Genomic DNA, 15968 nt, shown 5'->3' with positions numbered 1-15968 from the left:
TGCAGGAGAAAGGCAAATTATATGAGGAGGAAAATTATATTGTCAAAACAGACAAAAAGGCTTTGATTAAGCTAAAGAGATTGAATTTGTATGCTATTTTAATTTGTGACAGGACACCCACAGGAAGAGGAAGAAAAGAGGAAAAATAGCAAAGGAACAACTTAAGTGAACTAACACGATGCTAGGCTTTCTTTTGTCATATAATGTGAACATTCCTAATATGTGTGTTTTAGAATGGGTATACTGGCCTCTAGTAAAATAATATAATACACACACAGAAAAATAAATAAAAATGTAATGTTTAAAGTACACTGACGTGCTCTTTGTTCATTTTAAAGTGCCAATTCTTACCTACAAGGAAGTGTGCATATAACCTACAGACCAAATTTAAATTTCTGCAGAATTCTTTCCTTCTGCTTTGGAATGGGAAGAGGAAAGATATGTGACTGAGATTTCTTACTTTCAGAAATCCTGACAACTACGTGTTGGAATTTTGAGTATCCTCAGTACTGTTTCGTTTGTGAACTTGAATACTTTGAAATATTAGAGTGGAGTGTATCTTTTTGTGCTTACGTTGGAAATCTGAAACCCTCATTATTTCTGCATTTGTTAAAATACAACTCTCTGTTCAACATACAGACAAAGCAAAGGGCTTTGATAAAACCTGATCTACATTCAGAGATCTGCTATGATCTCAGCTTTTCTAAAGTGGCACATTGCAAAAGGCACAGTACTAGTAGAAAGTACTAAAAGAGGCTACTTTTAACAGCTTCTCTTTACTTTTTCTTGTCAGTAGTGTTTTCATTTACATACCTGAATCATGTCATTATTGTTCCCTTTGCTCTATCTCTTTCTGGCACTTCAGTAGCTTATCACCTTATATATATATATTTATATATATAAAACAGTGTGCTCTGTAGATCTCTTGTGTTGATTTCCTGAATTAATATTCATGATTCCCCGTTTCAAGCTACAAGATCCTCTGTTGATGTTTGCTTTACAGTACTTCTATCAAACATACTTTTACAAAATAAAAGGTCTTTTTCCTTTCAGAGGCTTAGGTTGGAATGTAGACAGTTATCTTCCACATGGCGTGTAATATGATCCTGGTTTTATTATCTAGACAGATACAGTTTTCTTGCTCTCCTAAATTTTGCTGCCTGCATTTTTAAAGAAACGCTACATCATCCCTATCTAAAGTGATCCACAAACCAAGCTCACTGGTCAAAAACACATGTATGGACTGGTTAACAAGTACAATTTTCTGCATTGCAGTTTATTATTATTATTATTGCTGATTTTTCTGTTTAGAATGAAAAATGCCACGGATGGAGTGCTAATTTTTAAGTACTGTTACCACTGAATATTTCTTTTTTCTTTTCTTTTTTTTTTTTTAAAGGGTTCTTATCTATACATTTCTAATAAAAATGAAACACAGATCCTTTTAAAGATATAACCAGAAGAGAAAACTATTTCCTTTTTCTCCATTCTCACCTCAAAAAAAAAGGGGGGGGGGTGGTGGTGGTGGGGGGAGGAGGACAGCGGTATTCAATCTATAGATTTCATTCTCAGAATGTTCTGTTTCACCTCTACTTTTCTGTGTAATGGCTCTCCTTGTTTTGTGTTACTTCCTACACAGGACTTTGTTGCCCTTCTTTGAAATGGTAATGATGATAATTAAACAACAATCACCGTACATCTGCATTTCACGAATACACCTTCCACCTCAATCATGAGAGTCTTATGACTCATTGATAATTCAGCACTTCATCCATCACAGTTCTTTTCTTTTCTTTTCTTTTCTTTTCTTTTCTTTTCTTTTCTTTTCTTTTCTTTTCTTTTCTTTTCTTTTCTTTTCTTTTCTTTTCTTTTCTTTTCTTTTCTTTTCTTTTCTTTTCTTTTCTTTTCTTTTCTTTTCTTTTCTTTTCTTTTTTCTTTTCTTTTCTTTTCTTTTCTTTTCTTTTCTTTTCTTTTCTTTTCTTTTCTTTTCTTTTCTTTTCTTTTCTTTTCTTTTCTTTTCTTTTCTTTTCTTTTCTTTTCTTTTCTTTTCTTTTCTTTTCTTTTCTTTTCTTTTCTTTTCTTCTCCCCTCCTCTCCTCTCCCCTCCTCTCCCCTCCTCTCCTCTCCTCTCCTCTCCTCTCCTCTCCTCTCCTCTCCTCTCCTCTCCTCTCCTCTCCTCTCCTCTCCTCTCCTCTCCTCTCCTCTCCTCTCCTCTCCTCTCCTCTCCTCTCCTCTCCTCTCCTCTCCTCTCCTCTCCTCTCCTCTCCTCTCCTCTCCTCTCCTCTCCTCTCCTCTCCTCTCCTCTCCTCTCCTCTCCTCTCCTCTCCTCGTCAGCTGGTCCATCTGAGCACTAATACGACTGTTTACAGCAGAAGCCATCTTCCGCTTTTGTGCATAACACTACCACCTTCATCCCCTATGAAATGCTGCCTCTTGTTTCAAGTTAAGTGGAGCATATGTCTTAATTTCTACCTACGGTTATTATGTATATGTTAATAAATAAATAAATTAACCAATTCTTGTTTCACTTCCTTTAGTCTGCATTTACTTGCTTACTTATGTATAGGCTGTGAACTTTTGGTGCCATGAGTTTTCCCTTGACTGTCTGAACGTGGGGAACAGCAACTCTTGCAGAGAAGACGCAGCTTCCTGCCATATGGAAGTGAAAGAAAGGCCTTTATGCAATGGTTATGTTTCAGAGATAAAAACAAAATGGGCTTCCTCTTTTTATATTCTCTGCCCCTGATCCCCAGCTCCATCACCTCCCCTACAAATACTTCCCCATGCCATTAGGCCCTGTCTCCTAGCAACATATGGCCCCTTACCAGAGCTTTATCTGACTGCTGCCTGTATGCAATCAGGCTGTCAGTCATTTAAGAGAGAAAGTGATTGAGCTCTGTCCTGGATGCATATATTTGCAGCATTTAGACTCTGTGCATAGGTATGATGAGAGTATATGCAGTGATCTGAGGTCGCAATATACTCAGACCAAAGCTGTGCTAAATGAACACTGTTCTAAGTAAAACAGAAGACTTGCTTTTGAATATGTCCATTGGGAATAATCCTTTCTACCTACTGCTGCAATTTATCTGTGGTACTGACTTTACAATTGTCTTTACTGCATTTACACTTTCCCTTACTTAGAAATAGGGTAAAGTTTGTTTTCCTTTTAAAACTCCAGTTTCCTGTGAAGCTGCTTAAGCTGAGTCATTAATTGGTTTCCTGGCCTGCTGGCATCTCCACTCACTCTGAATTGGATCAGGAGGGCATGCTGACAAAATTCACAGCCCACCTTCATTATCTAGAGAGGTAAAGCACAAACATGCTTTACCCAGTACTGTAGCCATGCTAACTGGAAACAACATTTGTGATATGTGGCAAAGGAGTCATTGTCACAAGCCAGAGCAACATGACTCTGATTCCTAGGAAAAAATTTTTATATGGCCAGTGACTGAAAGTGCTTCTGGGATGATGCAGTTGAAGAAAAATACTCAGAAGGGTTTATTTCTACCACCTAATACTGGACATTTATGTTGTTGCCTAGCTAATGTTCATTCTTTAGCTGCTCCTGACAGTCATTGCAGAGAGGTAGGATTTAAGCTACCTCTGTAGGTAGATGCCCTGTAGCTAGATGCCCTCTGTAGTGGTTATACAGGCAACATAGTCTCCTATTTGTATTGGGGTATTAGGTGACTTTTCATTCTCATATTGTGTATCCTTTCCAGGGAGACAAATGGTCTTGATACAACAGCTATCTTATGGCATGCTGCAATGATAAATTTTGTTGCTGAGTTCCTGTTGTGAGTGATGTCCAAATAATATACCTTAAACTGGGCAAGGGACAGGTGGGTAATCCAAACAGGCAGAAGGATGAAACACTAAAAAGGCCACTGTGTGAAGTCCTGGTTTTGTGTGTTACCTGCATTTGATGTGGTTTTGCCTACAGAATCCCACTGAAAGGGAAACACATTTCAGGGCTGCAGCTTGAAATGCTGACCACAGCTCACCCTTGGCTCTCTCAGCCCTGGGCCTTAGTCAGGATTCCTTCAGTTACCTCAGAGGGAGATTTAGGCATATATTCAAGAAGGCAGTGAGCATTTCAGACTGCATAACCTATACTTCAGATGACCCGCTCCTGTTTAAAATTTCTTGGAATTAAATCTTAAGCTAACCTGTACCTTCTGGAACCCATATGAAAAGGGGGGCAGTGGCACAGTGGGGGAACAGAGATTTTGGGATAAACTTCTCTATTTATTTTCCACACTTGTGTATTAATTTACACTCCTGTTTAATCACAGGATTATTTTTTAGTAGATCGCTTGTAGATTAACACTTATGAAAATGTGTTGCCCTTCAGACAGCTGGATATAGACCCAATTCTCCACATCCATTCTTCAGAATCAGACAGTTGGGCAGTGCTGGGTAATGAGCACTTGCAATTCCTCATCCTTTTTTTCTTGTCATGCTACAGTTAGTACCCAAACCAGTACCCACTGAATGCAATGGAAAGACTCTTACTGACTTCAGTGGATACTGGATTGGGTCATTTCTAGCACAGTTACATTTTGATAGCCAGCCAAGTGGATAAAGCCGATCATTCTTTCTGTTACTACAATATTTGGTCCCTAGTAATCTGTGCGCAGCAATTCCAAAAAATACAGTTCTCCAGAGACTGTACTTCTGGAAATTATATGCATATACATAGGTCCAAGCAGATAAGTGAATACATGGGGCATCTGAATTTGCCAGTAGGTCAAGATCCTTGACTTTTCTTCCATATCCAAAACTTAAATTACTGGTCATTCATGGGAATACTCAGGTTAGCTAATAAGCTAACTGTGCATTTCACTTAACAGCAAGTGACACAGCCATTTCTGATCTGCTGCATTCCAGCATTCGGTTCCTCAGTCATTTCATACAGACTTCTGGTAACAATTAATACTACCATAAAAAGAAAATAACAGGGAGAAACATGCACACAAATTGAAAGCAGATATCTGAATGTTGTTGTCCCACAAATTTAGATCAACCGCATGTCTGCCTGGAAACTTGTAACCAGCATTCATGAGTGATGTTATAATATAAAGTGTGGTGGAGAAATGACAGTGGAGCCTGTTTGTACTTTCTGGAATTAATATATATGTGCAGATAATTAAAAGAACAATAAAAATACACAAGATGAACATACACAAGGGGAAGGTTTAAACATCATCCAAACATGTCATATGGTATGGGCCTTAGGGAAATAAAGGCTTACAGGATACTGGCAGACAGTCCTGCTGCTGGTACCAGAATTTAGCAGTTTCACTGCTTGAAAATAAATCCTTTTAGTTAATCCGGCTCTGTGGGTGGAATTACACACACCACTCCCGTTATTGTTAGACAGGAGTGCAGGCTGAATTCCCATGAACTTTGCTGAAAATGTAACTTGCAGTCTTCCCTACACAAAGCTGTATTTATTAGGAATGCTTTTCAACGTGTCATGGTGAAATCTTATCATGGCAACATCAGATGTTGCTGATATTAGGGGTGCACATTTCACCCTTGATATATACCTGCAGCTCTTATTAGCATGACAGAGCATTTACTATGCATATCAAGAAGGGAATATGTGAGATTGTGAATTCTTTCACCCAGTGTGTTCCAGAGAGTAAAATCTTAGCAGCCAAATGTTGACACCTGGCATAGTGAAGAGTTTGCCGCAGACAGCCAAGGTTATTGAATGGGAATGTGGCTGCACTGTAAGCCTTCCCTCCACCATCTGGTTCATTCTGGAATATGGAATATATATCACAATTACATGAATAAATGAAAAGATATGCAACTTAACTGAAATGTATGTGTTTCTCTGCTTTTCTGCACAATGAAACAGCCATCTGGGAATCAGTATGTCTCACATTTCAAGCACAAATCAAAGCAAGCAGCAATTCACTCCGTGATGTGTGCTTCATAGAAAACTGGACTTCATTATCACAGAGTTAATCACTTTGGATTCTTTTTTTTTTTTTTTTTTTTTTTTTTTCCCTCTTCTCTATGGATACAAAACAAATCTACTTGGAAATACACAAAGACTACCCTTATTAAAATTGTAGTTGGAACAGAATATGCTTAAAAAATAAGAAAAAAATAACATGGAGGCACATTTGTTTGCACTCTTGTCTCTCAGATCCAAGCTCAGAGGTGGGTCTATAGGGAGGGGATAAAGAATTGCAAGATGGATATATTCTTTTTTTTCCCCTTCTTCACTCCAGTTTGTTTTATATGCATATTTGCCTTTTCCATGTCTATGCAGCACTATTGACTAATGGAATGGGCGACATGGATCTAAAGCATATGCTGTTGCCCAGCAAAACTTAATGGAAAGTGGATGGAGTGGGGAGGGGGCATGCAGAGAGCTAGAGTGTCTGCCAAGAAAATAACTTCTGACCTTCCACCATCTTGTGGCATCTGTGGCATTTGAAGACAGAATCTTGCCCCCCCCAAGGTTTTTGTTTGTCTTCTGTGGAAGGTGGGTGCTAATCCTTGCAAAAAAAGCCAGTGGAGGTTTGCTGTGGCAAATTCTTCTGGGAGAAATCCTAAGAAAGGGGATGCTTAGATTCACTGGAATTAAAAGGCACATTTTCTGCAGCTACATTGGGTGTGTATGTGGATATGTATGTTAACTGACATTTCATCCAAAGGCAGAGAATGTGTCTGATAGACAAGTCATGATAGCGCTATGGGAAAAGCAGCTTAAGAACAATGGATATACTGTAGTTTCATTTTTATATATGTCATTTTGTAGCATTTTTGGGAAGAAAAGCTGTCTCTATTAAACAAAAACTAAAAAATATAATTGCTGGAAGACGTTCATATACATTTGCCCCTTGTCCAAACTTCATTAATCTCCTTGAATGCAAGAGTTGACTAATTCAATGGGCTTTTAGCCAAGCTCTTAAAAATTAAGACTTAAAAGTAAATATTGATGATTGTTGCAAGGGTCCTTACTATGCTTGTTCTCTCATATAATTCTGGTCTTAATAACAACAACAAAAGTTTTTTATATGAGGTGATCTCAGAGAATGCACCTTTTTTTTATGCCTGGCTAAAATGACTAAAGTGTAAATTTCTTTGCAAGGAAAATGCTAGTTCTGTCATGGCTGCAAGTAGGCATGGTGCCTTATATGCATTTGCAGCATGATGCAGGATTGAAGGAGCTAGCTTTTTTTTTTTTTTTTTTTTTTTCCTAGAAAAGAACAAACCTGCCATCTGTATGCATTACATTGTTGTTTAACCTGCAAATGGTATGGGTGTATGAAATAGCCTTGCAAAGTCAGTGGGATTGCCATCGGGGACCAAAAAAAGCTTCAACTTTCAGTCCTCCAAATTTGTCCCTTCCATATGCTGGATATATATTTCACAGGTTAAGAACCCTCAAGACCCACAGAAAACAATGACAACAAGCCTTTTGATGGTGTGGGATCAGACCCTTGAGGGGAGCTGAAAATCATCAGCCCCTTGTGATTCTAAACTCTTAGCAAGCAGTGGAGATGGAAAAAAAATAGCTAAAACCAGAGCTCACTTGAACCCCTGTTGTCTGAAGTCTCTTTGTGAATGTTAGAAAAGAAAATCTGCTTTGAATATGTTCTCCCTACTTCAGTTGTCTAAAAAAAAGTCAGGGTCAAAGAAAGGGCACAGTAAATTCTGAATATCTGAAGATGTGAAGCTGATGTATATCCACTAAATGCTAACATAATTAAGACATGACATCATCTTTCAAGCATTATGGGTGCTGTATCTTGTATTGTAAATCCTTATCTAGCTTATAATGGTCTGCAGAGGGCTTAGTTATTTTTTCTCTCTGCACCTCAGATATGTGTATTAAAAATTATGCACCTCAGATATGTGTATTAAAAATTACAAAAATAAAATTGACTTCATAATTGTTTTTTTTTTATGGACATTATTTGTTTTGACCATCAATATTTCATAAATATATTTTTCCCCAAAGTACAGCTTATAAGACGTGCAATGGAGAGAGACATACAGCAGTGGATGCATGTGAGTGTGTATGAAATCAATGTTATTCTGAAATTTAAAATCTTTGTAAATATGTTGCATTTTTACATGAAACAGAATATTTCTTGTACTAATGTCAAAGGGGAACTTGCTGTTGTCTTCACTTAGAAAAGGAACACACATATTAGCACCTTAGCATCTTTCTGCTGTAGTTACCTTTTTGTTCATTTAGAAAGTTTCAATGAAAGAATGGACCAGAATCTGTAGAACTTTCTTCTATGTAAAAACCTTTATTCTCATGAATCATTCCACTGGGGTCATTGCATAAAGAGGAGTTTCAAGACAGAGCTTGTTTTTCTCAGCTACATGAATTCTGGCTTTATCAAGCTCACATGTGGTGCTGCTGAGGCAATGAAAAAGTGGCTGAGAAGATGAGGAGGGTGGAGACCTTTCAGTTTCCCACAGCAAAGAATTTCTAGGGACAGAGAGTAGAGAAAATGTACATGAAAAGCCAGACCTTACTCTGCACATAGATCTCCTCAGGTCTTGGTTGCTCCAAGTCTACTGGCAATGCCCTCTATATTGTGAGGATAGGGTGTGTCAGAAAACTCCTGAAAATATTGCAGTAGATCCTGTGCCATGGGACACTTGCCACTGCCAACATCCCTGCTTTGAAACAAAGCCTGGGTTTCTTTGCAATTGTGTGAAGGAGAAGGGTGGCATTGGCTTATGGGTAGGAGTCACCATCCAAAGCGTGCTGCCAACTTACTTTGGCCACCTGGGAGTTAAGCTTCAGCTCCTAATAGCTATTTGGCCCCTGTTTATAGACAACAAGCCTCTCTAGAGGGGATTCATTGCATCCTATCATGGAGTTTGGAAATGTCTCTCTAATAACAGTAAAGGAGTCTAGATAGCTGGCTGAGGCCTAACCCTGATGAGGCTGAATTTAGGCGAGACAAGCTGCACCCAGAGTCAAACCCTCAGCATTAGCATCATCACCAACCAAGAATCTGTCTGTGAACAACTCAGGCTCCCTTCAGTGAGATTTTTCTACTGCTTCACACCATGAGTACTCACACAAAGCAGGTCAAGCCCACTGGGTAAGAGCAGCATTACTACCCGAGTATTAGCTGAGTAACAGAAGACAGCAGAGATCTGTTAACCTTTTGCTTTGGTAGGAATTAAGAAAGAGGGGTAACAAGAATTTTCCATCACTAAGGACATACCAGGCAGCATTAGCAATGGATAATTTGAGGGGTTAAGAAGTCTGCCCTGCAGGACTTTTTTTTTTTATGTTAATCTTTTATAAAGATTGAAAGTTTCACAGGCACAAGTTTACCTTTGAGAGCTTTAGTTCTTTTAGCCTTTGCTCTTGATACTTGCCAAAGGACAAACAAAATGTGAATTTGCATCATGCCTCAACATGTGTTTCACATATTTTACATGTGGCGTCTAAATGGCTCCTGTGACCTTAGTGTGTGGATCACACGTTTTTCACATATGCTTTCTGTGGTTCACATCTGCTTGAAACATTGTTTCTGACAGTAGAAATCATTATTGTTTTACAGCAGGCTCTAATAATTTAATTCAAGCAGCAGAACTTGAGAAGACGCAGAGTGTTTTCGGTTTTGGTTTAGATTTTGTGTTGAGTGCTACCCATTATAATTGCATACCAGAGGAGAGATTCACAGCCCAGGCCAGAGTTTTCAATTAAGGCGATCAAGAATTTTTTTTTGTCAAATGCTTTTTTGTCAACGTGCTTTTTTTTTTTTTTTTTTTTTTTTTTTTTCTTTTCTGCAAATATAAATATGCTGGCTTGTCAGAGTTGTCACTTTTACAGAAAGGTGCCTGATCCAGGCAGAAGGGTGGATCTGAAGGGTTTCTGGGTCTCTGGTTGAATTTCTCCTCAGAGCTAGAAAGTCGGTAAGTCTGCAGGCAGGTACTCACAGAGGATTTGGGAAATCTGGGCTTAATTTTTTATTCTGTAAGATTTAGAGCACAGCTTGAACACAGCTCTTCCATTAACCCTTGTGAGTGCCCTAATGTCGTGGGCTATCCAGATAGTTTTTCTCTGCCTCGGTAATTTATTTCTACAAACTGGAAAATGTCCTACAGAAGGAATTTAAAATGGCAGAGTTTCTGGCTGAGTCTGTAGCTTGATTATTATGACAAGGATGTAGGAGACTCTTGTCAAAGTCCTTGATGCACTGCATGTTTAATTATTAATACAAAGCAGACTTTCTCCAGTGGAATAGATTGAAAACAATCCATTCTGCCACCTGATGGACAGGTCCCTTACCAGGCCTATCACATATGTGCGTAGTAGTGCTTAGTCTGAATGAAACTGAAAGAGTATTTGAAACTTGTTTTTTTATGCACCACTTCTGAATAGCTGCAAAATGAACAACTATGTCTGCCAGTGACAATACAAAAATCATTGTCAAAGGGGGACCCACCTTTCTGGGTGACTACTGCAAGCCTACAAACCTCAAGAAGCACAGTCAGAGTGCTGGCCCAGAGCACGAAGGAGCATGTTCACCCAGCAACATACAACGCTGCTCAGCTTGCTTACACCAGCCAGTCACAGGCAGTGTGTCAGGCAACTGCATCTGGACAAGTCCACAGCTGCTGCATACATCACCAGTTTCTAAATTTTACCAAAACTACACTATGGTGAAAATTATGATGAGAACAGAAACCATTTCTAGGATCTAAAACACACTGGATGGATATATTTATTTATTTGTTTTGTCAGTTCCCCGAGACAGAAAGGTCTGTCCTGATGCATTCATTGATCCAGCTTTTCTCCACTTATTTGCTAGAACCTTCAGGTACTGAGGATATAAAACTATACCAGAAGCAGGTGAACTGAGGACATTCAGACACTGTGGAGATGGTTGAATTTATCTGTAGTTCTGGCCTCCATAAACTGAGCTATACGTGTCAGCTACTGAATTTATTCTCCCTGCTCTGTTCCATCTATTTCTCCATGCAGTTCTTCAAGGAGTTCACACAAACACCCATCTCCTTGCTTGTTATAAGTAGCTTGCTTTAAATTACTTGCAAGGTATTTTCAACCTCATGGAATTCTCACTACAGGTGACAAAAGATTTTTTTTGTTTTTAAATTGCATATTTAACTGTTAAAAGTTGCCCACTGAAGTACTGATTCACAGAAATAAGACACTGCAGCCTGTATTGTTGTGCTGCAATTTCAGACCCACAGGTGACTGACCTGTTCCAGGACTGCCTTGTTCCACCATATTTGCAAACAAACAGGAGCAATGAGATTATTTGTACTTATAAAAAGGGGCCTGGAAATGAATACAGAGGTGGTCATGCTGAACTTGTATATTGCCTGAAGGAACAGGACACTGGGTAGGGTCTGAATACCCTTCAGACTGAGAGTTAGTTCGTATTTAGAAGTCAGAAATTGAGCTTTCTATTTAGTAGCACTTCAGTGCTCTGATATTTTCTGCTAATGACACTGCATATGTTTTTATTCTGTTTTTCAGTGAGGACGCAAGTGACACAGAAAGGTAAAGTTGTGAGGTCAAGGTACAGAAGGTGAGTTTATCCTTGGCAGGGCAGAATGCAGTATATGGATGCTATTCTAACTGTATCCTCTTTGCAACCCAGCTATGAAAAAGATCTCAGTTACTTTAGTATCCTGGTGTTTCAGATTTTCACCTAGCTGTTTATTAGATAGCCTTCTAAGTGAATACCTCTTATTTATGCATTGGTTTTCGCTTCTTCTTCCAAAACAACCATACCCTTCCTTGTGAGGGCAGAGGGTCCCTAAATACAACGGTTCAGCTAGTTGGGGAGGGCAGTGGCATGTAAAAGAAAGGTCATGAAGGGAGATCCCTGCTGCTCATTCACCATTCTTGATGGCATATGTCGCCACAGCAGATTTATAGGCGTTGTAAGAAAGGGCTGTGTTTGACAAAGGGACAGGGTCAAGGAAAAAATTATTAGATACCCATTCCCCAGGAGGGAGCTGCTGCTGTATCACACAAGCTGCAGTGACACATTTAAGTCTGGGGGAGGGAGAGTGTTTTGCATCACTCAGTGCACGGTATATCCCCTGCACATGGCCTGTTTACTCAAGCTTTTCACAGGCATGCAGGCTTTGGCTCACAAAGAATGAGCTTAAGCCAGAGACAGGACCCCTGAAAACAAACATTGAGTATAAGGAGCTATGATTCTCCTTTCCTCTTCTTGATGTATACATGCAAAGCTCATTAATGCTAATGATAGTCTAGGAACAAATGAGCCATGTTGTACAGCGGCTACTTATCCCATAGGCAGAGCAGGAATGTGGCACCACTCACCCAACAAGTTACCTAACACAGAGTTGGCCTCATGTTGAAAGAGATTTGAAGCTGTAGGCAGTTAAATACATAGCCTGCCCCTTAGGACTGCCACCGTAAATAAGCATTTTAAAAGAATCTCAGCCTTTAATGAAGAACAGAGGGAATTTCAATCAGTAATCAGAAACAGCTCTCAAAATCAGGGGTAGTGGAGTGGTATGCATATTTTTATTTGGTGCACAGAAATGCATTGTTTCTGAGCTATTTCTATAAGTAGACTCACTGTACTGTTAAAACCTTAGTGGATCCTGCAGTGTTTGTGATTCTCTGAGTATTAAAGGAATTAGAGAAAGCCTCCTAAAGTAGTTAGAGGCACCACAGTGAGAAATGATTACCCACTTTAAAACCAGCCATGTACAATTAAAAGAAAAAAAAATAAATGAAACGGAGAATAGATGAACATAAACAGACTAAATCCAAGAAAGGAAAAATATTTAAAATATCTATCTGCTATAATCATTCCAGGCACACTGTGAGACTGCATGTGCTGTAAAGGAAGACAGAGAAGTAAAAAGACACTTATCTAATCGTCTGCAAAATTATAGTAAGAACTACATTAATGAGACCTAAGGATATATCCCTGTTAATGAGTCATCAGGATTCTCAGGAGTAAATGAAATTCCATGCTTGTGTAGTAAAATGTACTTAGGTCAGACCAGAAAGACATTATTCGTCAGAGAAGATATAAAAAAAAATATTGCTATAGTCAAAGCTATAATCAGTGAAGCTCATGTATTGAAATGCTAAAGTAGCCATAAACATTTTAAATAAAATGTCTAGTCCTACACAATATGGCATAGATACAAATATATATAAAACAAAATAAGCTCAAGCCCAAACCTACAATACTGAGGAAGTGAGAAATCTCTTTTATATTAAGAAAAATAAATATGAGGTGATATAGAGAACTGTGATAAAAATGCATGTGCTTTAAGGTTACCACACTATCAGTTTTCTTAGCATCTCCACATCTTTTGCAATTCTGCTGTTTATCCTTCAGCCTTGTGTCGAGGCTATTTTCTTCTGTGGACTCAGGGTTTTGGAGAATTCATGTACTGTCAACACGCACAATGGTCAAACTGTTGCAAAGAAATCTATAAAAGAGATATTGCCTCTATCTTGTCACCATTTTGTACCTTTGGTAAAACTTTTGGTAAGAGTTGCGATTTTAATTTGACGGCCAAACTGTGATGCTAAAATCTGAAATATAAGTAAAACAGAAATTAACTTTCTGTTTCTTGGCACTATTAAGAAAAGACAAAGAAGAAAATGGTGAAATTAACAGAAGTATTGTCTATTTGAACACCTTTCCTAGCTTACGTGCATTTACTGCAGGCATCAGTAACAATTCTGATTTATGTAGGATGGAGTAGCACCAACAAATAATATGGAAAATAACCTTCCTCAAGCACTTGTATGCCTGATTGGAGAAAACTTCATCATGAGAAAGCAGCAGATAATGTATTTTCAAGTCCCCAGAAGCAGATGAGAGCTTTGAATATGGCTACAGAGTAAGTAACTAGAGTAGGGGAGACAAAAAATAAAGGAGGGTGGGGGTGGGGGTGGGGAGACACCAAATGGAGAAGAGAATTAACGATTGCAAATGATTGCTTTCCTTTAGTCATTAAACCTGTCCAGAAATTGTGTCCTTGAAATTTCACAGTAAATGATTTTGGAAAAATTATAAATGATTGATTACTGAAATGTTTTGTCAGTATTGTCCCATCTGAAACTAGTCCTTGATTCTAAGCAAAATTCACAAACCGTTCTGGTTGCTATAAAGATGAATCTTTAAGCAAATGAATAATTTACACAAAAAGTCTCCCACCCCCAATCTTAGTTCACTTATTTTGAGGGTATGTTTTGACTGTGGGGTCTTTCATTAGATTTTTTTTTGTCGTTTATAGGGACAGAATTTATTGTATCATCGAAGAATTTTCCATCAGTCTTGAATATATCCTTCTTACATGAAGTCTGGCAAAACTGAAGACATGTAAGGCAATGGAAATATTCCTGCCACTAAGAAATCTGGACATGGCCAGGAATGTGCAGTGATGAAGTGTCTTAGAACTCTTCAGTTTCTTCAGCCGAGGGTAATCTCACTAAAAGTTACACATACATGAAAAGAAAAAGATGTCATCAAATCACTTCCTTACAGTGATCAACAGTGTTGTGGAGTGGGGCCTGTTCCAAAGAATCTACATATCTTTCTTTGCTTCAGCTCAAATGACTTTCTTCTCACTTGCCTCGTTTGACTGTATCTTATTTCCAATTCTTTCTGTGGCAGTTTGTTCTGTTTCTCATCATCTCATGTATTCATCAGTGTCCTTTGGCCCTGATCCCAAAGCCAAGCCTTTTACCCTTCTTCATCTTTTTCAGAACAATTCATTTTAAGTCAAAGGAAATCAGGGCATAACTGTTAAAAAACACACTTTAAAACCTGAGAAAATGGGTCAGTTTATGTACTAAATGTTCTTGGGCATATTGTTAATTTGAACTACTTTTAGAAGGGTCTTTCGACAACATAAATCCCATGTGATGTGGCAGCTGTTATGTTAACTAGTATGTTTCCATAAAAGCATACCATGTGGTTGTGTAATCCCAAATGTAAATTCATTTGTTCAAGTTAAGTCTGCCAAGACACCTCATTTTTTTTCAGCTTTTTAATTGCTCCATAAGTCTGTGCCTTTTGTGCTTGAAAGGATAACACAGCTTTTTTTTTTTTTTTCTTTTCTTTTTTTTTTTTTCTTATTTTTTCTTTTTTTCGCCTAATCCATTGATTTTGCTCTTATTTTGAAGTAGATACCTACCAGCTATAGCTGCACTCAGGTATGCTTCCTGTGGGATATTGCAGAAGCTGAGGTATACACCTGAGATCTGCCTTTACTAGACTTTCACATCTCAAATGATTTGATTTAGGCATTATTACTAGTGCTGTCTGGTGCCTAACCAACAAACAACACAAACAAATGGCAATGGGCAGTAAATGAAAAAATTCCAACCTCCAATTTTTCAAATTATTGTCTAATGGAAACAAAGACTGAAAGACTCAATAGGTTTGTGTTTTGAAATATTTTTCTCCTGACAATACTAATAATATTTTTAGTGGCATGAATAATGTTAATTTTTTTTTGTTGATTGTTTGTTGCCTCCAGACTTCTCTTGACATGAAATCAACAAGCCATTTCAGAAATGGAGTGGACTGAGTAGTTACTCACAGACTCACCTCGATGCAAATTCAGCAAACCCTTTTAGCAGTGGAGTGCACTGAGTACTTAGTTTTAGAGATGTCTCTGAACGTACTGTGTAAGTATTAGTGTTAACTACTAAAGATTATGTAAGGCAATTCATTCTGTGAAGTTCTTGAATGTAAAATATTTAACAAAGGGAGTTATTTTTTTTTCTGATTTTATTATTATTATTATTTCTTTATTCTCTTATGTACAAAATTTGTTATCAGAATTAAAAGGAAAATTTTATTGCAAATATTGGTCTTTTACTGTAGATTTTTAAAAATAAGAAGGAGATCACAAAATTACTAGGTCATAAACAGGAAGGTCATAAGACATGGTACTGTCTTCTGTGACCAATTCCCAGAG

The 15968-nt window shown here is 38.1% G+C and overlaps 1 long non-coding RNA gene across 1 annotated transcript; it reads left to right on the top strand.

The window, feature by feature from the left end:
- Window positions 1-13738: 13738 nt before the first annotated feature.
- LOC116486348 lies at window positions 13739-15750 on the top strand. Its single transcript, XR_004252945.1, has 3 exons — window positions 13739-13880; window positions 14277-14462; window positions 15525-15750. It is a non-coding gene; the product is annotated as an uncharacterized LOC116486348 (long non-coding RNA).
- Window positions 15751-15968: the final 218 nt, after the last annotated feature.

The sequence above is a fragment of the Aythya fuligula genome, chromosome 2 (genome assembly GCF_009819795.1).
Source record: "Aythya fuligula isolate bAytFul2 chromosome 2, bAytFul2.pri, whole genome shotgun sequence".
Taxonomy (NCBI): domain Eukaryota; kingdom Metazoa; phylum Chordata; class Aves; order Anseriformes; family Anatidae; genus Aythya; species Aythya fuligula.
Note: the sequence above shows the minus strand (reverse complement) of the source record. Positions and strands in the feature narration are given on the sequence as shown.